Source organism: Salvelinus alpinus, chromosome 1 (genome assembly GCF_045679555.1).
Source record: "Salvelinus alpinus chromosome 1, SLU_Salpinus.1, whole genome shotgun sequence".
In the NCBI taxonomy this organism is placed as follows: Eukaryota; Metazoa; Chordata; class Actinopteri; order Salmoniformes; family Salmonidae; genus Salvelinus; species Salvelinus alpinus.
Genome location: NC_092086.1, coordinates 112,876,974 through 112,903,803, shown reverse-complemented (window position 1 = coordinate 112,903,803; position 26,830 = coordinate 112,876,974). Strand labels below are relative to the sequence as shown.

The window sequence follows — 26,830 nt, the reverse complement described above, 5'->3', positions numbered from 1 at the left end:
ACAAAGACAGACAGACAGTGAGACAAAGACAGACAGACAGTGAGACAAAGACAGACAGACAGAGACAGACAGACAGACAGACAGACAGACAAAGACAGACACAAAGACAAAGACAGACACAAAGACAGACACAAAGACAGACAGATAAAGACAGACATATAAAGACAGACAATGACAGACGACAGACAGACAAGACAAAGACAGACAGACAAAGAAAGACAAAGACAGAGACAAAGACAGACAGAGAGACAAAGACAGACACAGAGACAAAGACAGACACAGAGACAAAGACAGACACAGAGACAAAGACAGACACACAGACAGACACAGAGACACAGACAGACACAGACAGACAGACAGACAGACAGACAGACAGACAGACAGACAGACAGACAGACAGACAGACAGACAGACAGACAGACAGACAGAGAGAGAGAGAGAGACCCAAACTTAAGGAAAGCTTTGACTATGTACAGACTCAGTGAGCATAGCCTTGCTATTGAGAAAGGCCGCCGTAGGCAGACATGGCTCTCAAGAGAAGACAGGCTATGTGCACACTGCCCACAAAATGAGGTGGAAACTGAGCTGCACTTCCTAACCTCCTGCCCAATGTATGACCATATTAGAGAGACATATTTCCCTCAGATTACACAGATCCACAAAGAATTCGAAAACAAATCCAATTTTGATAAACTCCCATATCTACTGGGTGAAATTCCACAGTGTGCCATCACAGCAGCAAGATTTGTGACCTGTTGCCACAAGAAAAGGGCAACCAGTGAAGAACAAACACCACTGTAAATACAACCCATATTTATGTTTATTTATTTTAACTTGTGTGCTTTAACCATTTGTACATTGTTACAACACTGCATATATATAATATGACATTTGTAATGTCTTTATTGTTTTGAAACTTCTGTATGTGTAATGTTTACTGTTCATTTTTATTGTTTATTTGACTTTTGTATATTACCTACCTCACTTGCTTTGGCAATGTTAACACATGTTTCCCATGCCAATAAAGCCCCTTGAATTGAATTGAATTGAATTGAGAGAGAGAGAGAGAGAGAGAGAGAGAGAGAGAGAGAGAGAGAGAGAGAGAGAGAGAGAGAGAGAGAGAGAGAGAGAGAGAGAGAGAGAGAGAGAGACCCGGAAAACCTGAGTCTACGCCTTCACTATGGTGAATCACTAAAACAATACAGAAATACACTACGGAAAAAGAAGGAACAGCACGTCAGAAATCAGCTCAATGTAATTGAAGACTCCATAGACTCTAACCAATTCTGGGAAAATTGGAAAACACTAAACAAACAACAACACGAAGAATTATCTATCCAAAATGGAGATGTATGGGTAAACCACTTCTCCAATCTTTTTGGCTCTATAACAAAGAATAAATAACAAAAACATATACATGATCAAATACAAATCCTAGAATCAACTATTAAAGACTACCAGAACCCACTGGATTCTCCAATTACCTTGAATGAGTTACAGGACAAAATAAAAACCCTCCAACCCAAAAAGGCCTGTGGTGTTGATGGTATCCTTAATGAAATGATCAAATATACAGACAACAAATTCCAATTGGCTATACTAAAACTCTTTAACATCGTCCTTAGCTCTGGCATCTTCCCCAATATTTGGAACCAAGGACTGATCACCCCAATCCACAAAAGTGGAGACAAATTTGACCCCAATAACTACCGTGGAATATGCGTCAACAGTAACCTTGGGAAAATCCTCTGCATTATCATTAACAGCAGACTCGTACATTTCCTCAATGAAAACAATGTACTGAGCAAATGTCAAATTGGCTTTTTACCAAATTACCGTACAACAGACCATGTATTCACCCTACACACCCTAATTGACAACCAAACAAACCAAAACAAAGGCAAAGTCTTCTCATGCTTTGTTGATTTCAAAAAAGCCTTCGACTCAATTTGGCATGAGGGTCTGCTATACAAATTGATGGAAAGTGGTGTTGGGGGTAAAACATACGACATTATAAAATCCATGTACACAAACAACAAGTGTGCGGTTAAAATTGGCAAAAAACACACACATTTCTTCACACAGGGTCGTGGGGTGAGACAGGGATGCAGCTTAAGCCCCACCCTCTTCAACATATATATCAACGAATTGGCGCGGGCACTAGAACAGTCTGCAGCACCCGGTCTCACCCTACTAGAATCCGAAGTCAAATGTCTACTGTTTGCTGATGATCTGGTGCTTCTGTCACCAACCAAGGAGGGCCTACAGCAGCACCTAGATCTTCTGCACAGATTCTGTCAGACCTGGGCCCTGACAGTAAATCTCAGTAAGACCAAAATAATGGTGTTCCAAAAAAGGTCCAGTCACCAGGACCACAAATTCCATCTAGACACCGTTGCCCTAGAGCACACAAAAAACTATACATACCTCGGCCTAAACATCAGCACCACAGGTAACTTCCACAAAGCTGTGAACGATCTGAGAGACAAGGCAAGAAGGGCCTTCTATGCCATCAAAAGGAACATAAATTTCAACATACCAATTAGGATCTGGCTAAAAATACTTGAATCAGTCATAGAGCCCATTGCCCTTTATGGTTGTGAGGTCTGGGGTCCGCTCACCAACCAAGATTTCACAAAATGGGACAAACACCAAATTGAGACTCTGCATGCAGAATTCTGCAAAAATATCCTCCGTGTACAACGTAGAACACCAAATAATGCATGCAGAGCAGAATTAGGCCTATACCCACTAATTATCAAAATCCAGAAAAGAGACGTTAAATTCTACAAACACCTAAAAGGAAGCGATTCCCAAACCTTCCATAACAAAGCCATCACCTACAGAGAGATGAACCTGGAGAAGAGTCCCCTAAGCAAGCTGGTCCTAGGGCTCTGTTCACAAACACAAACACACCCCACAGAGCCCCAGGACAACAGCACAATTAGACCCAACCAAATCATGAGAAAACAAAAAGATAATTACTTGACACATTGGAAAGAATTAACAAAAAAACAGAGCAAACTAGAATGCTATTTGGCCCTAAACAGAGAGTACACAGTGGCAGAATACCTGACCACTGTGACTGACCCAAACTTAAGGAAAGCTTTGACTATGTACAGACTCAGTGAGCATAGCCTTGCTATTGAGAACGGCCGCCGTAGGCAGACATGGCTCTCAAGAGAAGACAGGCTATGTGCACACTGCCCACAAAATGAGGTGGAAACTGAGCTGCACTTCCTAACCTCCTGCCCAATGTATGACCATATTAGAGAGACATATTTCCCTCAGATTACACAGATCCACAAAGAATTTGAAAACAAATCCAATTTTGATAAACTCCCATATCTACTCGGAGAAATTCCACAGTGTGCCATCACAGCAGCAAGATTTGTGACCTGTTGCCACAAGAAAAGGGCAACCAGTGAAGAACAAACACCATTGTAAATACAACCCATATTTATGCTTATTTATTTTAACTTGTGTGCTTTAACCATTTGTACATTGTTACAACACTGTATATATATAATATGACATTTGTAATGTCTTTATTGTTTTGAAACTTCTGTATGTGTAATGTTTACTGTTAATTTGTATTGTTTATTTCACTTTTGTATAATATCTACCTCACTTGCTTTGGCAATGTTAACACATGTTTCCCATGCCAATAAAGCCCCTTGAATTGAATTGAATTGAATTGAGAGAGAGAGAGAGAGAGAGAGAGAGAGAGAGAGAGAGAGAGAGAGAGAGAGAGAGAGTGTGTGCTTTAACCATTTGTACATTGTTACAACACTGCATATATATAATATGACATTTGTAATGTCTTTATTGTTTTGAAACTTCTGTATGTGTAATGTTTACTGTTCATTTTTATTGTTTATTTGACTTTTGTATATTACCTACCTCACTTGCTTTGGCAATGTTAACACATGTTTCCCATGCCAATAAAGCCCCTTGAATTGAATTGAAATTGAGAGAGAGAGAGACAAAAAGAGAGAGAGAGGCAAAGACAGACAGACAGAGACAAAGACAGACAGACAAAGACGGACAAAGACAAAGACAGACAGACAGAGAGACAAAGACAGACAAAGACAGACAGACAGTGAGACAAAGACAGACAGACAGTGAGACAAAGACAGACAGACAGAGACAGACAGACAGACAGACAGACAAAGACAGACACAAAGACAAAGACAGACACAAAGACAGACACAAAGACAGACAGATAAAGACAGACATATAAAGACAGACAATGACAGACGACAGACAGACAAGACAAAGACAGACAGACAAAGAAAGACAAAGACAGAGACAAAGACAGACAGAGAGACAAAGACAGACACAGAGACAAAGACAGACACAGAGACAAAGACAGACACAGAGACAAAGACAGAGACACAGACAGACACAGAGACACAGACAGACACAGACAGACAGACAGACAGACAGACAGACAGACAGACAGACAGACAGACAGACAGACAGACAGACAGACAGAGAGAGAGAGAGAGAGAGAGAGAGAGAGAGAGAGAGAGAGAGAGAGAGAGAGAGAGAGAGAGAGAGAGAGAGAGAGAGAGAGAGAGAGAGAGAGAGAGAGAGAGAGAGAGAGAGAGAGAGAGAGAGAGAGAGAGAGAGAGAGAGAGAGAGAGAGAGAGAGAGAGAGAGAGAGAAAGAGAGAGAGAGAGAGAGATCTACAGGAACATTTTACATTTGGCTAGAAATTCAAAAGGAAATTATCTTAACAGAGAAAAATGTCCTCCTGTGTGCTACCTATATCCCCCCACTAGAATCCCCATACTTTAATAAAGACAGCTTCTCCATCCTGGAGGGGGAAATCAATCATTTCCAGGCCCAGGGACATGTATTAGTCTGTGGCGACCTAAATGCCAGAACTGGACAAGAACCTGACACCCTCAGCACACAGGGGGACAAACACCTGCCTGCAGGTGACAGCATTCCCTCCCCCATATGCCCCCCTAGGCACAACTATGACAACATAACCAACAAAAACGGGTCACAACTCCTGCAGCTCTGTCGTACGCTGGGTATGTACATAGTCAATGGTAGGCTTCGAGGGGACTCCTATGGTAGGTTCACCTATAGCTCATCTCTTGGCAGTAGCACTGTAGACTACTTTATCACTGACCTCAACCCAGAGTCTCTCAGAGCGTTCACAGTCAGCCCACTGACACCCCTATCAGACCACAGCAAAATCACAGTCTACTTGAACAGAGCAATACTCAATCATGAGGCATCAAAGCCAAAGGAACTGAGTAACATTAAGAAATGCTATAGATGGAAGGAATGCAGTTTGGAAACCTACCAAAAAACAATTAGGCAACAGCAAATTCAATCCCTTTTAGACAACTTCCTGGGTAAAATGTTCCACTGCAATAGTGAAGGTGTAAACTTGGCAGTAGAAAATCTTAACAGTATATTTGACCTCTCAGCTTCCCTATCAAATCTAAAAATCTCAAATAGAAAACCGAAGAAAATGAACAACAATGACAAATGGTTTGATAAAGAATGCAAAAATCTAAGAAATAAATTGAGGAACCTGTCCAACCAAAAACATAGAGACCCGGAAAACCTGAGTCTACGCCTTCACTATGGTGAATCACTAAAACAATACAGAAATACACTACGGAAAAAGAAGGAACAGCACGTCAGAAATCAGCTCAATGTAATTGAAGACTCCATAGACTCTAACCAATTCTGGGAAAATTGGAAAACACTAAACAAACAACAACACGAAGAATTATCTATCCAAAATGGAGATGTATGGGTAAACCACTTCTCCAATCTTTTTGGCTCTATAACAAAGAATAAATAACAAAAACATATACATGATCAAATACAAATCCTAGAATCAACTATTAAAGACTACCAGAACCCACTGGATTCTCCAATTACCTTGAATGAGTTACAGGACAAAATAAAAACCCTCCAACCCAAAAAGGCCTGTGGTGTTGATGGTATCCTTAATGAAATGATCAAATATACAGACAACAAATTCCAATTGGCTATACTAAAACTCTTTAACATCGTCCTTAGCTCTGGCATCTTCCCCAATATTTGGAACCAAGGACTGATCACCCCAATCCACAAAAGTGGAGACAAATTTGACCCCAATAACTACCGTGGAATATGCGTCAACAGTAACCTTGGGAAAATCCTCTGCATTATCATTAACAGCAGACTCGTACATTTCCTCAATGAAAACAATGTACTGAGCAAATGTCAAATTGGCTTTTTACCAAATTACCGTACAACAGACCATGTATTCACCCTACACACCCTAATTGACAACCAAACAAACCAAAACAAAGGCAAAGTCTTCTCATGCTTTGTTGATTTCAAAAAAGCCTTCGACTCAATTTGGCATGAGGGTCTGCTATACAAATTGATGGAAAGTGGTGTTGGGGGTAAAACATACGACATTATAAAATCCATGTACACAAACAACAAGTGTGCGGTTAAAATTGGCAAAAAACACACACATTTCTTCACACAGGGTCGTGGGGTGAGACAGGGATGCAGCTTAAGCCCCACCCTCTTCAACATATATATCAACGAATTGGCGCGGGCACTAGAACAGTCTGCAGCACCCGGTCTCACCCTACTAGAATCCGAAGTCAAATGTCTACTGTTTGCTGATGATCTGGTGCTTCTGTCACCAACCAAGGAGGGCCTACAGCAGCACCTAGATCTTCTGCACAGATTCTGTCAGACCTGGGCCCTGACAGTAAATCTCAGTAAGACCAAAATAATGGTGTTCCAAAAAAGGTCCAGTCACCAGGACCACAAATTCCATCTAGACACCGTTGCCCTAGAGCACACAAAAAACTATACATACCTCGGCCTAAACATCAGCACCACAGGTAACTTCCACAAAGCTGTGAACGATCTGAGAGACAAGGCAAGAAGGGCCTTCTATGCCATCAAAAGGAACATAAATTTCAACATACCAATTAGGATCTGGCTAAAAATACTTGAATCAGTCATAGAGCCCATTGCCCTTTATGGTTGTGAGGTCTGGGGTCCGCTCACCAACCAAGATTTCACAAAATGGGACAAACACCAAATTGAGACTCTGCATGCAGAATTCTGCAAAAATATCCTCCGTGTACAACGTAGAACACCAAATAATGCATGCAGAGCAGAATTAGGCCTATACCCACTAATTATCAAAATCCAGAAAAGAGCCGTTAAATTCTACAAACACCTAAAAGGAAGCGATTCCCAAACCTTCCATAACAAAGCCATCACCTACAGAGAGATGAACCTGGAGAAGAGTCCCCTAAGCAAGCTGGTCCTAGGGCTCTGTTCACAAACACAAACACACCCCACAGAGCCCCAGGACAACAGCACAATTAGACCCAACCAAATCATGAGAAAACAAAAAGATAATTACTTGACACATTGGAAAGAATTAACAAAAAAACAGAGCAAACTAGAATGCTATTTGGCCCTAAACAGAGAGTACACAGTGGCAGAATACCTGACCACTGTGACTGACCCAAACTTAAGGAAAGCTTTGACTATGTACAGACTCAGTGAGCATAGCCTTGCTATTGAGAAAGGCCGCCGTAGGCAGACATGGCTCTCAAGAGAAGACAGGCTATGTGCACACTGCCCACAAAATGAGGTGGAAACTGAGCTGCACTTCCTAACCTCCTGCCCAATGTATGACCATATTAGAGAGACATATTTCCCTCAGATTACACAGATCCACAAAGAATTTGAAAACAAATCCAATTTTGATAAACTCCCATATCTACTCGGAGAAATTCCACAGTGTGCCATCACAGCAGCAAGATTTGTGACCTGTTGCCACAAGAAAAGGGCAACCAGTGAAGAACAAACACCATTGTAAATACAACCCATATTTATGCTTATTTATTTTAACTTGTGTGCTTTAACCATTTGTACATTGTTACAACACTGTATATATATAATATGACATTTGTAATGTCTTTATTGTTTTGAAACTTCTGTATGTGTAATGTTTACTGTTAATTTGTATTGTTTATTTCACTTTTGTATAATATCTACCTCACTTGCTTTGGCAATGTTAACACATGTTTCCCATGCCAATAAAGCCCCTTGAATTGAATTGAATTGAATTGAGAGAGAGAGAGAGAGAGAGAGAGAGAGAGAGAGAGAGAGAGAGAGAGAGAGAGAGAGAGAGAGAGAGAGAGAGAGAGAGAGAGAGAGAAAAAGAGAGAGAAAAGGAGAGAGAGAGGCAAAGACAGACAGACAGAGACAAAGACAGACAGACAAAGACGGACAAAGACAAAGACAGACAGACAGAGAGACAAAGACAGACAAAGACAGACAGACAGTGAGACAAAGACAGACAGACAGAGACAAAGACAGACAGACAAAGACAGACACAAAGACAAAGACAGACACAAAGACAGACACAAAGACAGACAGATAAAGACAGACATATAAAGACAGACAATGACAGACGACAGACAGACAATGACAGACGACAGACAGACAAGACAAAGACAGACAGACAAAGAAAGACAAAGACAGAGACAAAGACAGACAGAGATACAAAGACAGACAGAGAGACAAAGACAGACACAGAGACAAAGACAGACACAGAGACACAGACAGACACAGAGACACAGACAGACAGACAGACAGACAGACAGACAGACAGACAGACAGACAGACAGACAGACAGACAGACAGACAGACAGACAGACAGACAGACAGACAGACAGAGAGAGAGAGAGAGAGAGAGAGAGAGAGAGAGAGAGAGAGAGAGAGAGAGAGAGAGAGAGAGAGAGAAAGAGAGAGAGAAAGAGAGAGAGAAAGAGAGAGAGAGAGAGAGAGAGAGAGAGAGAGAGAGAGAGAGAGAGAGAGAGAGAGAGAGAGAGAGAGAGAGAGAGAGAGAGAGAGAGAGAGAGAGAGAGAGAGAGAGAGAGAGAGAGAGAGAGAGAGAGAGAGAGAGAGAGAGAGAGAGAGAGAGAGATCTAAAGAAGCAGCAGAGTGGAGAGGCACCTCAGGTCCTCATAGCATGAATATGGCAGCCTCACAATGGCTCCTTATTTCCTATATAGTGCACCAGTTTTTTACCAGGGATCATGTAGGGAATAGCAGTGGTGGCAAAAGTACCTAATTGTGATACTTGAGTAAAAGTAAAGATACCTTAATAGAAAATTACTCAAGTGAAAGTGAAAGTCACCCACTAAAATACTACTTGAGTAAAAGTCTAAAAGTATTTGGTTTAAAATATACTTAAGTATCAAAAGTAAAAATATAAATCATTTTAAATTGCTTATATTAAGCAAACCAGAAGGCACCATTTTCTTGTTTTAAATTTCCGGATAGCCAGGGACACACTACAACACAGAGACATCATCTACAAACGAAGCATGTGTGTTTAGTGAGTCCTCCAGATCAGAGACAGTGGGGATGACCAGGGATGTTCTCTGTTTAGTGAGTCCTCCAGATCAGAGGCAGTAGGGATGACCAGGGATGTTCTCTGTTTAGTGAGTCCTCCAGATCAGAGGCAGTAGGGACGACCAGGGATGTTCTCTGCTTAGTGAGTCCTCCAGATCAGAGGCAGTGGGGATGACCAGGGCAGTTCTTTTGATAAGTGCGTGAATGGGACCATTTTCCTGTCTTGCTAAGCATTCAAAATGTAACTAGTACTTTTGGGTGTCAGGGAAAATGTATGGAGTAAAAGGTACATCATTTTCTTTAGGAATGTAGTGGTGGAAAGTAGTCCGAAATATAAATAAAGTACAGATACCCCCCAAAACGAACTTAAGTACTTTACACCACTGGGGAATAGAATGCCATTTGGGACGCAGACATATCAGAGATACTAGATAAAATGATGAGAAGCTTGTGTCTCCACCCTAACAATGGGATTTATTGTCCACACAGCGGAACGGTGGGCTGTCAAGCTCACGCCTATTCCTCTCTGCGGATTGGTGGATACATCTCGAATGTCAACAGGGACATCTCCGATGGTGTTTTTTCTCAAAGTTGCCCGGGATTTCACATGTCCTACTTATATCAGTACACTCGTAACAACCCAAACATTACACAACTTAAATTAGATCCAATAAGCCTCTCGTATCAAAATAGCAATTGATTTTTGTCCTGACTAAATTCAACACTCATTGTCCCCCATACAAAAAAAGTATTTACTTGCTTAATAAGTCATTAGCTACTTTAACGTGTACGTACAGTGCATTCGGAAAGTATTCAGACCCCTTCCCTTTTTTTACACATTTTGTTACATTACAGCCTTATTCTAAAATTGATTTTCTCATCAATCTACACACAACAGCCCATAATAACAAAAACAGGTTTTAGACATTTCTGCAAATGTATAAAAAATGAAAAAATGAAACAGAAATACATTATTTACATAAGTATTCAGACCCTTTGCTTTGAGACTCAACATTGAGCTCAGGTGCATCTTGTTTCCATTGATCATCCTTGAGATGTTTCTACAACTTGATTGGAGTCCACCTGTGGTAAATTCAATTGATTGGACATGATTTGGAAAGGCACACACCTGTCTATATAAGGTCCCACAGTTGACAGTGCATGTCAGAGCAAAAACCAAGCTATGAGGTCGAAGGAATTGTCCGTAGAGCTAAAAGGCACAGATCTGGGGAAGGGTAGCAAAACATTTCTGCAACATTGAAGGTCCCCAAGAACATAGTGGCCTCCATCATTCTTAAATGGAAGAAGTTTGGAACCACCAAGACTCTTCCTAGAGCTGGCCGCCCGGCCAAACTGAGCAATCTGGGGAGAAGGGCCTTGGTCAGGGAAGTGACCAAGAACCCGATGGTCACTCCGACAGAGCTCCAAAGTTCCTCTGTGGTGATGGGAGAACCTTCCAGAAGGACGAACATCTCTGCAGCACTCCACCAATCAGGCTTTAATGGTAGAGCGGCCAGACGGGAAGCCACTCCTCAGTAAAAAAGCACATAACAGTCCGCTTGGAGTTTGCTTAAAGGCCCCTAAAGGACTCTCAGACCATGAGAAACAAGATTCTTTGGTCTGATGAAACCAAGATTGAACTCTTTGGCCTGAATGCCAAGCATCACGTCTGGAGGAAACCTGGCACCATCCCTACGGTGAAGCATGGTGGTGGCAGCATCATGCTATGGGGATGTTTTTCAGCGGCAGGGACTGGGATACTAGTTAGGATAGAGGGAAAGATGAACGGAGCAAAGTACAGAGAGAGCCTTGATGAAAACCTGGTCGAGAGTGCTCAGGACCTCAGACTGGGTCGAAGATTCACCTTTCAAAAGGACAACGACCCTAAGTACACAGCCAAGACAACAAAGGATTGGCTTCGGGACAAGTCTCTGAATGTCCTTGAGTCCTCAAGTCCAGCCAGAGCCCAGACTTGAACCCGATCGAACATCTCTGGAGACACCTGAAGATAGCTGCGCAGCAATGCTCCCTATCCAACCTGACAGAGCTTGAGAGGATCTGCAGAGAAGAATGGGAGAAACTCCCCAAATACAGGTGTACCAAGCTTGTAGCATCATACCCAAGAAGACTCAAGGCTGTAATTGCTGCCAAAGGTGATTCAATAAAGTACTGAGTAAAGGGTCTGAATACTTACGTAAAGGTGATATTTCAGTTTTATATTTTGTATACATTTGCAAAATCTTTTAAAAACCTGTTTTTGCTTTGTCATTATGGGTTATTGTGTGTACTGTAGATTTTAATCCATTTTACAATAAGGCTGTAACGTAACAACATGTGGAAAAAGTCAAGGGGTCTGAAGTCTTTCCGAATGCACTGTATTTTATTTTTATTTTTTTCCGAATGCACTGTATTTATCCGTGCTTCTACACCTGCATTGCTTGCTGTTTGGGGTTTTAGGCTGGGTTTTTTGTACAGCACTTCGAGATATTAGCTGATGTACGAAGGGCTATATAAAATAAACTTGATTGATTGATTGATTGATTTTGGGCGGAGTAAACCGTCTCCCTTCGTCTCTTCCTCTCTGGCCATGTGTATGTCTATGTGTTCTAATAGTACGTGTCATAGTTCAGAGGTCAGTTGAGAGTTTCTGAGCATCCTGAACGGACAGCCACGGGGTCAATGCAAAGTACCTCCAGTCTAGCATGCACACATTAGCAAGAAAACTTGCAAAAGATTGACACGATAGATTAACTCATGTAAAAAAAAAAAAATTCAACATAATCCCAAAAAAGTTTAAGACAAAAGCATTGGAGTGTTTTGTTGGAGAAGGAATAGAGAATAGAAAGGGAGGAAGCCAGAGCAGCACTAAGAACGGCGTCCACTCTTCTTCCACTGGTTCGGTTTGAATGTGTCAGATGCTAAATAGGCTACCTGTTATGAATGTATCAGATGCTAAATGGGCTACCTGTTATGAATGTATCAGATGCTAAATGGGCTACCTGTTATGAATGTATCATGTGCTAAATAGGCTACCTGTTATGAATGTGTCAGATGCTAAATGGGCTACCTGTTATGAATGTATCATGTGCTAAATAGGCTACCTGTTATGAATGTATCAGATGCTAAATAGGCTACCTGTTATGAATGTATCAGATGCTAAATAGGCTACCTGTTATGAATGTATCAGATGCTAAATAGGCTACCTGTTATGAATGTATCAGATGCTAAATAGGCTACCTGTTATGAATGTATCAGATGCTAAATAGGCTACCTGTTATGAATGTGTCAGATGCTAAATAGGCTACCTGTTATGAATGTATCAGATGCTAAATAGGCTACCTGTTATGAATGTATCAGATGCTAAATAGGCTACCTGTTATGAATGTATCAGATGCTAAATAGGCTACCTGTTATGAATGTGTCAGATGCTAAATAGGCTACCTGTTATGAATGTATCAGATGCTAAATAGGCTACCTGTTATGAATGTATCAGATGCTAAATAGGCTACCTGTTATGAATGTATCAGATGCTAAATGGGCTACCTGTTATGAATGTGTCAGATGCTAAATAGGCTACCTGTTATGAATGTATCAGATGCTAAATAGGCTACCTGTTATGAATGTGTCAGATGCTAAATAGGCTACCTGTTATGAATGTATCAGATGCTAAATAGGCTACCTGTTATGAATGTATCAGATGCTAAATAGGCTACCTGTTATGAATGTATCAGATGCTAAATAGGCTACCTGTTATGAATGTATCAGATGCTAAATGGGCTACCTGTTATGAATGTATCAGATGCTAAATAGGCTACCTGTTATGAATGTATCAGATGCTAAATAGGCTACCTGTTATGAATGTGTCAGATGCTAAATAGGCTACCTGTTATGAATGTATCAGATGCTAAATAGGCTACCTGTTATGAATGTATCAGATGCTAAATAGGCTACCTGTTATGAATGTGTCAGATGCTAAATAGGCTACCTGTTATGAATGTGTCAGATGCTAAATAGGCTACCTGTTATGAATGTGTCAGATGCTAAATAGGCTACCTGTTATGAATGTGTCAGATGCTAAATAGGCTACCTGTTATGAATGTGTCAGATGCTAAATAGGCTACCTGTTATGAATGTATCAGATGCTAAATAGGCTACCTGTTATGAATGTGTCAGATGCTAAATAGGCTACCTGTTATGAATGTGTCAGATGCTAAATAGGCTACCTGTTATGAATGTATCAGATGCTAAATAGGCTACCTGTTATGAATGTGTCAGATGCTAAATAGGCTACCTGTTATGAATGTATCAGATGCTAAATAGGCTACCTGTTATGAATGTGTCAGATGCTAAATAGGCTACCTGTTATGAATGTGTCAGATGCTAAATAGGCTACCTGTTATGAATGTATCAGATGCTAAATAGGCTACCTGTTATGAATGTGTCAGATGCTAAATAGGCTACCTGTTATGAATGTATCAGATGCTAAATAGGCTACCTGTTATGAATGTATCAGATGCTAAATAGGCTACCTGTTATGAATGTATCAGATGCTAAATAGGCTACCTGTTATGAATGTATCAGATGTCCTTATCTGTGTCTTGATCTGATTTTCAGTGGGGGAAAAAAGTAGCATGAAGATCTACATGAGGGGAGATTGATGGTTTGGAGATTTTAGTGGGAGGAGCATGGAACCAGGTGAGCCAGAGTGAGATGAGGAAACTGACCAATCAGAAAGACAGCACTTATATACGTAGAGGCGCACACATCACAGGGGTAGGCAACCAATAACTGTTCAGCTGACCCAAACGGGGCTTAGGAGATTTTTATTTAGATTGGCTAATAAAATACATAAATTAAAGCATCCGAGTCAATCAGAATTCAGATCAATGTATTGCAGATCAGTTACCAGTCTTCATCAACAAGACAATACATCTGCAAGACTATATTAGTAACATTTTAGGAAACCGATTTACATCAAATATGATATTGATCAAAGCATCAGCGTAATATGCACGGGGCACTAAATGTTGTGTAATTGCCCCGTGCCACAACAATATGCTATCACATCTTGCCATCGTGGTCTGCATGCTTCTTCTGTGAACCTCTGAGTGCATGCAGTGAATCTGTGACAGAGCTAATGGCTCCCCCTGCTGGACAGAGCCAGTGTGTGCCTCACTCCATCTGCACGCTGCAGCACTGAGCTTACTGGTGCCTCTAGAGGCTGCTGGTGGAATAGCAGCTCTGGTGTGTAGAGATCCATGTCTACTTCGCTGGCAGGGTGGCACAGCACCACCATGTCTACCCCCTCACCGGACTCGTCAATCTGAGGAGCACACGCCCTCGGATCAGGGGCAAGGCAGGGTGGCACAGCACCACCATATCTACCCCCTCACCGGACTCGTCAATCTGAGGAGCACACGCCCTCGGATCAGGGGCAAGGCAGGGTGGCACAGCACCACCATATCTACCCCCTCACCGGACTCGTCAATCTGAGGAGCACACGCCCTCGGATCAGGGGCAAGGCAGGGTGGCACAGCACCACCATATCTACCCCCACACCGGACTCGTCAATCTGAGGAGCACACGCCCTCGGATCAGGGGCAAGGCAGGGTGGCACAGCACCACCATGTCTACCCCCTCACCGGACTCGTCAATCTGAGGAGCACACGCCCTCGGATCAGGGGCAAGGCAGGGTGGCACAGCACCACCATATCTACCCCCTCACCGGACTCGTCAATCTGAGGAGCACACGCCCTCGGATCAGGGGCAAGGCAGGGTGGCGAGGGTAAGAAAATAAATATGAACAAAAAACAACAAACTGAGAAGGTACAGATAGCACATGAATCAAATCTATACACAGAAGACTACGCACCTCCTAAATTAAATACAGAACACACTAGCCTGGTGGGTCCCACATCTGTTGGTGCCATCTTACCATGTCCTTGTCACACATTGCCACGCCAAACATTGTCACGTTTGGCGAGAAAGCATAAACAGATTGACACCCAGGCAAACAGAAAACACAATATAAGATAGAAAGAGAACATTGACTAAGAACATAAGACACTTTGGTATCTAGTTAGAGGACTGGGCGGCAGGTAGCGTAGTGGTTAGTGTTGGACTAGTAACCGAAAGGTTGCAAGATCAAATCCCCGAGCTGACAAGGTGAAAATCTGTCTTTCTGAGAGACAGAGAGAGAGAGACACACACAGAGAGAGACACACACAGCGAGAGAGAGAGACAGAGAGAGAGAGACACAGAGAGAGAGAGAGAGACACAGGAACATACTGAGCTCAGTTCTCCCCCACAGGACAGTAAGAAACAACTCAGAAACACAACAACCATCAACTTCCCTCCATCTACACAAACAACAGAACTACAACTAGAAAATCATTCACCACCGTAAACAAAAAGAGCCCCTTAACCTAGCAGGGAAACCCACCTCCTCTACCCCAGAAAGGCTTACATCTTTCCTGTCACAGAAAGTTTACGGCCTTTCAGACTACTGATGACACACACACAAACATTGATGTGACACTGACACAAACATTGATGACACAGACAAACATTGATGACACAGACACACATTATGATGACACACACACACACACATTATGATGACACACAAACTATGATAACACACACACACACATTATGATGATACACACATTATGACACACACACACAAACTATGATGATACACACAAACATTATGATGACACACACACAAACATTATGATGACACACACACAAACTATGATGATACACACACACATTATGATGACACACACACACACAAACTATGATGATACACACAAACATTATGATGACACACACACACATTATGATGACACACAAACTATGATAACACACACACACACATTATGATGATACACACTTTATGACACACACACACAAACTATGATGATACACACAAACATTATGACACACACACACACAAACTATGATGATACACACAAACATTATGATGACACACACACACATTATGATGACACAGACACACACACATTATGATGGCACACACACACACATTATGATGACACACACACACACACACACATTATGATGACACACACACACACACATTATGATGACACACACACACACACACACACACACACATTATGACACACACACACACACACACATTATGATGACACACACACACACATATTATGATGACACAGACACACACACATTATGATGGCACACACACACACACACACACATTATGATGACACACACACACACACATTATGATGACACACACACACACACACACATATTATGATGACACACACACACACACACATTATGATGACACACACGTGTGTGTGTGTGTGTGTGTGTGTGTGTGTGTGTGTGTGTGTGTGTGTGTGTGTGTGTGTGTGTGTGTGTGTTGGAGTGTCAGTGTAGTATGTGTGAGTGTGTGTATAGAGTCTAGTGAGTGTACATAGAGCCAGTACCAGGGAGTCAGTGTATATATAGAGTCTAGTGAGTGTACATAGAGTCAGTACCAGGGAGTCAGTGTACATAGAGTCAGTACCAGGGAGTCAGTGTACATAGAGTCAGTACCAGGGAGTCAGTGTACATAGAGCCAGTACCAGGGAGTCAGTGTATATATAGAGTCTAGTGAGTGTACATAGAGTCAGTACCAGGGAGTCAGTGTACATAGAGTCAGTACCAGGGAGTCAGTGTACATAGAGTCAGTACCAGGGAGTCAGTGTATATATAGAGTCTAGTGAGTGTACATAGAGTCAGTACCAGGGAGTCAGTGTACATAGAGTCAGTACCAGGGAGTCAGTGTACATAGAGTCAGTACCAGGGAGTCAGTGTGTATATAGACTCTAGTGAGTGTACATAGAGTCAGTACCAGGGAGTCAGTGTATACATAGAGTCAGTACCAGGGAGTCAGTGTACATAGAGTCAGTACCAGGGAGTCAGTGTATATAGAGTCAGTACCAGGGAGTCAGTGTACATAGAGCCAGTACCAGGGAGTCAGTGTGTATATAGAGTCTAGTGAGTGTACATAGAGTCAGTACCAGGGAGTCAGTGTATATATAGAGTCAGTACCAGGGAGTCAGTGTATATAGAGTCAGTACCAGGGAGTCGGTGTATATAGAGTCAGTACCAGGGAGTCAGTGTACATAGAGCCAGTACCAGGGAGTCAGTGTATATATAGAGTCAGTACCAGGGAGTCAGTGTATATATAGAGTCAGTACCAGGGAGTCAGTGTACATAGAGCCAGTACCAGGCAGTCAGTGTATATATAGAGTCAGTACCAGGGAGTCAGTGTATATATAGAGTCAGTACCAGGGAGTCAGTGTATATATAGAGTCCGTACCAGGGAGTCAGTGTGTGTATATGTATATATAGAGTCTAGTCAGTGTACATAGAGCCAGTACCAGGGAGTCAGTGTACATAGAGTCAGTACCAGGGAGTCAGTGTACATAGAGTCAGTACCAGGGAGTCAGTGTACATAGAGTCAGTACCAGGGAGTCAGTGTATATAGAGCCAGTACCAGGGAGTCAGTGTACATAGAGTCAGTAGCAGGGAGTCAGTGTACATAGAGTCAGTACCAGGGAGTCAGTGTGTGTATAGAGTCTAGTGAGTGTACATAGAGTCAGTAGCAGGGAGTCAGTGTACATAGAGTCAGTACCAGGGAGTCAGTGTACATAGAGTCAGTACCAGGGAGTCAGTGTACATAGAGTCAGTACCAGGGAGTCAGTGTACATAGAGCCAGTACCAGGGAGTCAGTGTGTGCATAGAGTCTAGTGAGTGTACATAGAGTCAGTACCAGGGAGTCAGTACAAAACAAATAAGATGAATATATAATAAAGGGGTCAATGTAAAGATTTTAGAGTCACTATTGGCAAGTGAGAGTAGTTTCATATCAAGCGCACACTTGCCAATAACCTCTTCACAAATACATGGTCAATAGTTGGGGGTCACCCAAAAAACATTGAGTGTCGGCCTTACACAATGACAATAGTGACAGGGATGCCAACGGACTAGGGTTAGGGTGCCGAGCAGCATGGGAACTTCATCCAATGGCACAGAGAGGGTTAGGGTGACGAGCAGCATGGGAACTTCATCCAATGGCACAGAGAGGGTTAGGGTGACGAGCAGCATGGGAACTTCATCCAATGGCACAGACAGAGAGGGTTAGGGTGCCGAGCAGCATGGGAACTTCATCCAATGGCACAGACAGAGAGACCATTGACTGTCTACGTCCCAGAAAAGTAGAAAGTGACTCCCAACTTGGTAGTAATCTCTTATGATAACCTGGCCTACGTCTGTCCCAGTCAGAACTGAACACAACACAGATTTTTATTTAACCTTTATTTAACGAGGCAAGTCAGTTAAGAACAAATTCATAGTTACAATGACGGTCTACACCGGCCAAACCCGGACGACGCTGGGCCAATTGTACGCCGCCATATGGGACTCCCAATCACGGCCAGTTGTGATACATCCTGGATTCGAACCAGGGTGTCTGTAGTGACGCCTCAAGCACTGATATGCAGTGCCTTAGACCGCTGCGCCACTCGGGAGCCCAGATGGTTAAAGCCACTTTAAAACAAATTAAACTTGTATCTGTTTCATGTGTTATGTAATCATGCACATATTGATTAGGCTACAGCCCAGTAGTAGGCTTTACACACATTAGGCTAGTCTTATTGAGCTGTCTGCAAGTTCCAGGAAATATATCCAGATTAAATGTAGCACTGTCCATTAAATAACAGCAGAACTGTGGAAATACCCAATAAATACTATTTATATGCACACGGAACAAAGGAATAACCTACTGTATTTATCGCAAAATTATTTTTTTTACAAAAAATGGTTCTTAATAGTCTACTCTAGCCTAACTTTTAAAAAGCCATAACATTGAGGCGAGGGAGTTCAGGACACAGCTACATTCTTATAGAACACTGTCGAAATACAGAGGCTAGGTCTCAGTCGAGTGTCATTCAGTGGAGAAGCTTAAAATCAGCAGTATCATACCTTATGATAGACTCATAAATTGTCAGAGTCAGAGCAGACCTCGGCCTGTGAAACATCGCTTTCATCTTCACAAGTTGCAGCCGCTTCATTTCGGATAATATTCCCGTTTAACACTCTAGAAAACCAAGTAGAAACCCCTTCTATAGGTCAAAACAAACATCCCTCTGCTTCCAGTCCAAACAACTAGTCTAGTAGACAGTGACACACACACAGCTTTGCTTTCCAAGTCTACCACCAATCCATCGACAGGCTTTCAGAGTAAGATCGATATACCGCAGCGTACCACAATAGTAGACCAGTGAGTCAGTGAAGTGAGGAAGAACCAGTTTACTGTGTTCAGGTCCCACATGGCACCCTATTCCCTATTATAGTGCACTACTTTAGACCAGAGAACTATGGAACCCTATTCCCTAAATAGTGCACTACTTTAGACCAGAGCCCTATAGAAACCTATTCCCTAATAGTACACTACTTTAGACCAGAGCCCTATGGAACCCTATTCCCTATTTATAGTGCACTACTTTAGACCAGAGCCCTATGAAACCCTATTCCCTATTTATAGTGCACTACTTTAGACCATAGCCCTATAGAACCCTATTCCCTAAATAGTGCACTACTTTAGACCAGAGCCCTATAGAAACCTATTCCCTATATAGTGCACTACAATTTAACCACAAAGTAGTGCGCTATATAGAAGCTGTTGGTGTCAGACTGGTTGCTCCGGTACTGCTCACCGGCTTAGGTGGCTCGGCCCAAGTGATGCGCTGGGCTGTCCGCACAACCTTCTGTAGCGTCATGTGATCGAGGGCGGTGCAGTTGCCACACCAGGCGGTGATGCAGCCAGTCTAGATGCTCTCAATGGTGCAGCTGTAGATCTTTTTGTGGACCAATACCAAATCTTTTCAACCTCCTGAGAGGGAGGTCAGGCGACTGTTTGCGTGTATGTTAGGGATGTTAACAGTTAACCGTCAATCCGTTAGCTGCCAAAAATACATTTGACGGGTCATGCTTATCGGTCTATAGGGTAATTTGTCTCATTTTGTTGAACTAAATTGGCACGTGTGTATTCTTGTTTTTTCATGCGTCTTAATTATCACAGGCGCACAGCATACAGAGACTAGTTAGAGGAATAGTCTACCACCTGTCAGACAGCATACAGAGACTAGTTAAAGTTAAAGGAGAGGCATATCACCTGTCAGACAGAGACTAGTTAGAGGAATATCACCTGTCAGACAGAGACTAATTATTATTATTTTTTTTTAATTAAAAATAAAAATAAAAAATTAAGGGCTGGATCAGCTTAATCTTGCAGAAAGAATGTTGCTTCCAATGTAATTGTCTGCATCATTTCCAATCCCCCATATTTTTTTGGGTAAATATATATATCCATACACGCATGCATACATACAGTGGGGAGAACAAGTATTTGATACACTGCCGATTTTGCAGGTTTTCCTACTTACAAAGCATGTAGAGGTCTGTAATTTTTATCATAGGTACACTTCAACTGTGAGAGACGGAATCTAAAACAAAAATCCAGAAAATCACATTGTATGATTTTTAAATAATTAATTTGCATTTTATTGCATGACATAAGTATTTGATCACCTACCAACCAGTAAGAATTCCGGCTCTCACAGACCTGTTAGTTTTTCTTTAAGAAGCCCTCCTGTTCTCCACTCATTACCTGTATTAACTGCACCTGTTTGAACTCGTTACCTGTATAAAAGACACCTGTCCACACACAATCAAACAGATTCCAACCTCTCCACAATGGCCAAGACCAGAGAGCTGTGTAAGGACATCAGGGATAAAATTGTAGACCTGCACAAGGCTGGGATGGGCTACAGGACAATAGGCAAGCAGCTTGGTGAGAAGGAAACAACTGTTGGCGCAATTATTAGAAAATGGAAGAAGTTCAAGATGACGGTCAATCACCCTCGGTCTGGGGCTCCATGCAAGATTTCACCTCGTGGGGCATCAATGATCATGAGGAAGGTGAGGGATCAGCCCAGAACTACACGGCAGGACCTGGTCAATGACCTGAAGAGAGCTGGGACCACAGTCTCAAAGAAAACCATTAGTAACACACTACGCCATCATGGATTAAAATCCTGCAGCGCACGCAAGGTCCCCCTGCTCAAGCCAGCGCATGTCCAGGCCCGTCTGAAGTTTGCCAATGACCATCTGGATGATCCAGAGGAGGAATGGGAGAAGGTCATGTGGTCTGATGAGACAAAAATAGAGCTTTTTGGTCTAAACTCCACTCGCCGTGTTTGGAGGAAGAAGAAGGATGAGTACAACCCCAAGAATACCATCCCAACCGTGAAGCATGGAGGTGGAAACATCATTCTTTGGGGATGCTTTTCTGCAAAGGGGACAGGGCGACTGCACCGTATTGAGGGGAGGATGGATGGGGCCATGTATCGCGAGATCTTGGCCAACAACCTCCTTCCCTCAGTAAGAGCATTGAAGATGGGTCGTGGCTGAATCTTCCAGCATGACAACGACCCGAAACACACAGCCAGGGCAACTAAGGAGTGGCTCCGTAAGAAGCATCTCAAGGTCCTGGAGTGGCCTAGCCAGTCTCCAGACCTGAACCCAATAGAAAATCTTTGGAGGGAGCTGAAAGTCCGTATTGCCCAGCGACAGCCCCGAAACCTGAAGGATCTGGAGAAGGTCTGGAGGGAGGAGTGGGCCAAAATCCCTGCTGCAGTGTGTGCAAACCTGGTCAAGAACTACAGGAAACGTATGATCTCTGTAATTGCAAACAAAGGTTTCTGTACCAAATATTAAGTTCTGCTTTTCTGATGTATCAAATACTTATGTCATGCAATAAAATGCAAATGAATTACTTAAAAATCATACAATGTGATTTTCTGGATTTTTGTTTTAGATTCCGTCTCTCACAGTTGAAGTGTACCTATGATAAAAATGACAGACCTCTACATGCGTTGTAAGTAGTAAAACCTGCAAAATCGGCAGTGTATCAAATACTTGTTCTCCCCACTGTATACACATATATACATACACATACCTATATAGACATACATACTTTTTTAAAGAATATACCTTTATTATTATTCCCCGCACCCTACCACCGATCCCCCAATTGGAGTAAACTAATAAACACTTCTGCTTTTACCTTCAATTTATACATCTTATACCCATCTTACAGACACAGTCCACTTTACAATAGTTCTCTCTTATTTGTTCTTAGTCCTTCCTCTATTTCTGTTGTCCATCCAATTTTATTTCCACTTGTAACTGTGCTATTTCACAAAAGCTCCGCACCTATACACATTTCACAGATCCCGTATGCCCTACATTGTTTATCTTGTTATTAGTCCCACCCTTCAGTTCCACTCAACCCCTCCCATCTATCTTCCAACATCATCCATTTCGGATTTTTATTTGCCATATATTTTTCAACTGTGCTGTGATGCTTCACAAAAGACTTGAACCTTCCTATTCTCATAGCTTCTATAGATTGTAAATTAAAAATAAACATTTTTGCTAAAATAATTATTATATTATTGATTGATTGACTATGGCTTTTCAAATCCCCCAGTATTGCTATCTGTAGCGTTAGTTTTAGGCAAATGTTGCAATTCTTCAGCCATTCCTGGACCTGTGACCAAAAACGAGCTACATATGGACAATACCAAAATAAATGATCTAATGACTGCCTCCTCACAACAGAATCTGCAGAGCTGGGAAGATTGTATACCCCATATATATAACATTCTATTAGTTGCAAGAATTTTGTACAGTAATTTAAATTGAAAAATTCAAAGTTTTGAATCCGGCGTTGTTTTGCGTATCAATTCATAAACCATGTGCCATGGAATGGGTACATCGAAAATCTCTTCCCAACTATTTTGCAATTTATATGGCACAGCTGTCAGTTTTTTGGTCCTTAAATGAAATTGGTATATGTTTTTATTTATCACACTTTTCTTTAACCATTTATTATCTTTAATACAGGGCCGACATACAAGTTCCTTACTTTTTTCCCCTTCTACTTGCCTCTTCCATTTTTGTGGTAATGCTGCAATTAATTGGTTGTAATTTTGGGTAGAGCAGACATTTCCATATGTCTGTGTTAGCTGCATGTGTGACATAACTCCACCAGTCCTATTTATGACATCATTCACAAAAATTATACCTTTTTTAAACATTTCTTCAATAAATACAGTTTTTTTATCAATTACTATATTTGAATTTAACCACAATATTTGTTGTACTATTTGTTCCGTCCTTTCAGGTGGATTAAACTGAAATTGCAACCAACTTTCTAAGGCTTGTTTAAAAAATAAGGATATTTTGGAGATTATTTCCTTTTCAAACAACCGAAAGTGAGCAGGTGTAATCTGAATAAAGGGGAAAAGGCCCTTCTTGAATATAGGATGAGACATTCGTACCAATTTACTAGAGAACCAGTTTGGATTTAAGTATAACTTTTGTATGACTGATGCCTTTAGTGAGAGGTCTAATGCTTTAATATTTAATAATTTCTGCCCTCCGAATTCATATTCGTTATATAAATAGGCCCTTTTAATTTTATCTGGCTTGCCGTTCCAAATAAAATGGAATATTTTTTGTTCATATAATTTAAAAAGCAGGTCACTAGGTGTAGGCAAAACCATAAGCAAATAGGTAAACTGTGATATGACTAAAGAGTTAATCAGGGTGATTTTTCCACAAATAGACAGGTATTTTCCTTTCCATGGTAGCAAGATCTTATCTATTTTTGCTAACTTTCTATAAAAATTTATTGGAGTGAGATAATTTCTTTCTTTTGGGATTTTTATACCGAGTATGTCCACATCTCCGTCAGACCATTTAATTGGTAAACTACATGGCAATATAAAATGTGTATTTTTTAGTGATCCAATACGTAATATGGTACATTTATCATAATTTGGTTTTAATCCAGAGAGGATAGCAAAGGTATCTAGATCCTCTATGAGGCCCTGGAGAGACTCTAGTTGTGGTTTTAAAAGAAAACATGAATCATCAGCGTACAATGACACCTTAGTTTTTAAGCCACGGATTTCTAATCCCTTAATATTAATGTTTGATCTAATTTTAACAGCTAACATTTCGATGGCAATAATAAATAGATATGCCGATAGTGGACAACCTTGTTTTACTCCTCTAGATAGTTTTAAACTTTCTGAGATGTAGCCATGATTTACTATTTTACACCTAGGGTTACTATACATAATTTTAACCCATTTTATAAGAGATTCCCCAAAATTGAAATATTCTAGGCATTTATATATAAACTCCAGTCGTACTTTATCAAAAGCCTTTTCAAAATCAGCTATGAAAACCAGGCCTGGTGTCCCCGATATTTCATAGTGTTCTATTGTTTCCAGTACTTGCCTTATATTATCTCCAATGTATCGTCCTTGTAAAAAACCTGTCTGATTAGGATGAATAATATCTGACAAAACTTTTTTTATTCTATGCGCCAAGCATTTTGCTAGGATTTTTGCATCACAACACTGAAGTGTAAGAGGTCTCCAATTTTTTAATTGGACTGGATCTTTATATATACCACCTGGGTCCTGTTTCAGTAATAACGATATCAGACCTTCTTGTTGCGTGTCTGATAATCTACCATTTATATAGGAGTGGTTAAAACAAGCTAATAATGGTCCTTTGAGTATATCAAAAAAAGTTTTGTATACTTCCACTGGTATGCCATCCAGCCCTGGAGTTTTCCCATCTTTAAAGGCCCCAATTGCATCAAGGGACCTGGCCAAGGCCTTTGACTCTGTCAATCACCACATCCTCATTGGCAGACTCGACAGCCTTGGTTTCTCTAATGATTGCCTCGCCTGGTTCACCAACTACTTCTCTGATCGAGTTCAGTGTGTCAAATCGGAGGGTCTGTTGTCCGGGCCTCTGGCAGTCTCTATGGGGGTGCCACAGGGTTCAATTCTTGGACCGACTCTCTTCTCTGTTTACATCAATGATGTCGCTCTTGCTGCTGGTGATTCTCTGATCCACCTCTACGCAGACGACACTATTCTGTATACTTCTGGCCCTTCTTTTGACACTGTGTTAACAACCCTCCAGGCGAGCTTCAATGCCATACAACTCTCCTTCCGTGGCCTCCAACTGCTCTTAAATACAAGTAAAACCAAATGCATGCTCTTCAACCGATCGCTGCCTGCTCCTGCCCGCCTGTCCAACATCACTACTTTGGACGGCTCTGACTTAGAATATGTGGACACCTACAAATACCTAGGTGTCTGGTTAGACTGTAAACTCTCCTTCCAGACTCACATCAAACATCTCCAATCCAAAGTCAAATCTAGAATTGGCTTCCTATTCCGCAACAAAGCATCCTTTACTCATGCTGCCAAACATACCCTTGTAAAACTGACCATCCTACCAATCCTCGACTTCGGTGATGTCATTTACAAAATAGCCTCCAAAACCCTACTCAATAAATTGGATGCAGTCTATCACAGTGCCATCCGTTTTGTCACCAAAGCCCCATATACTACCCACCACTGCGACCTGTACACTCTCGTTGGCTGGCCCTCGCTTCATACTCGTCGCCAAACCCACTGGTTCCAGGTCATCTACAAGACCCTGCTAGGTAAAGTCCCCCCTTATCTCAGCTCGCTGGTCACCATAGCAGCACCTACCTGTAGCACGCGCTCCAGCAGGTATATCTCTCTAGTCACCCCCAAAACCAATTCTTCCTTTGGACGCCTCTCCTTCCAGTTCTCTGCTGCCAATGACTGGAACGAACTACAAAAATCTCTGAAACTGGAAACACCTATCTCCCTCACTAGCTTTAAGCACCAGCTGTCAGAGCAGCTCATAGATTACTGCACCTGTACATAACCCATCTACAATTTAGCCCAAACAACTACCTCTTTACCTACTGTATTTATTTATTAATTTATTTTGCTCCTTTGCACCCCATTATTTCTGTCTCTACTTTGCACTTTCTTCCACTGCAAACCAACCATTCCATTGTTTTTTTAGTTTTTATTTTACTTGCTGTGTTGTACTCACTTCGCCTCCATGGCCTTTTATATTTTTATTTATTTATACATATATTTGTTTGCCTTCACCTCCCTTATCTCACCTCACTTGCTCACATTGTATATAGACTTATTTTTTTTTCCACTGTATTATTGACTATATGTTTGTTTTACTCCATGTGTAACTATGTGTTGTTGTATGTGTCGAACTGCTTTGCTTTATCTTGGCCAGGTCGCAATTGTAAATGAGAACGTGTTCTCAATTTGCCTACCTGGTTAAATAAAGGTTAAATAAATAAAATTAAAATAAAAATCAAGCAGTTCCTCCTCTGTAATTTGGCCTTCACATGAGTCTTTCTGTACAGATG

General features: G+C 41.6%; 1 pseudogene; it reads right to left on the bottom strand.

The window, feature by feature from the left end:
- The window catches only part of LOC139567661 (WD repeat-containing protein 7-like), a 95,954-nt pseudogene extending 75,708 nt beyond the window's left edge, over positions 1 to 20,246 (bottom strand).
- Positions 20,247 to 26,830: the final 6,584 nt, after the last annotated feature.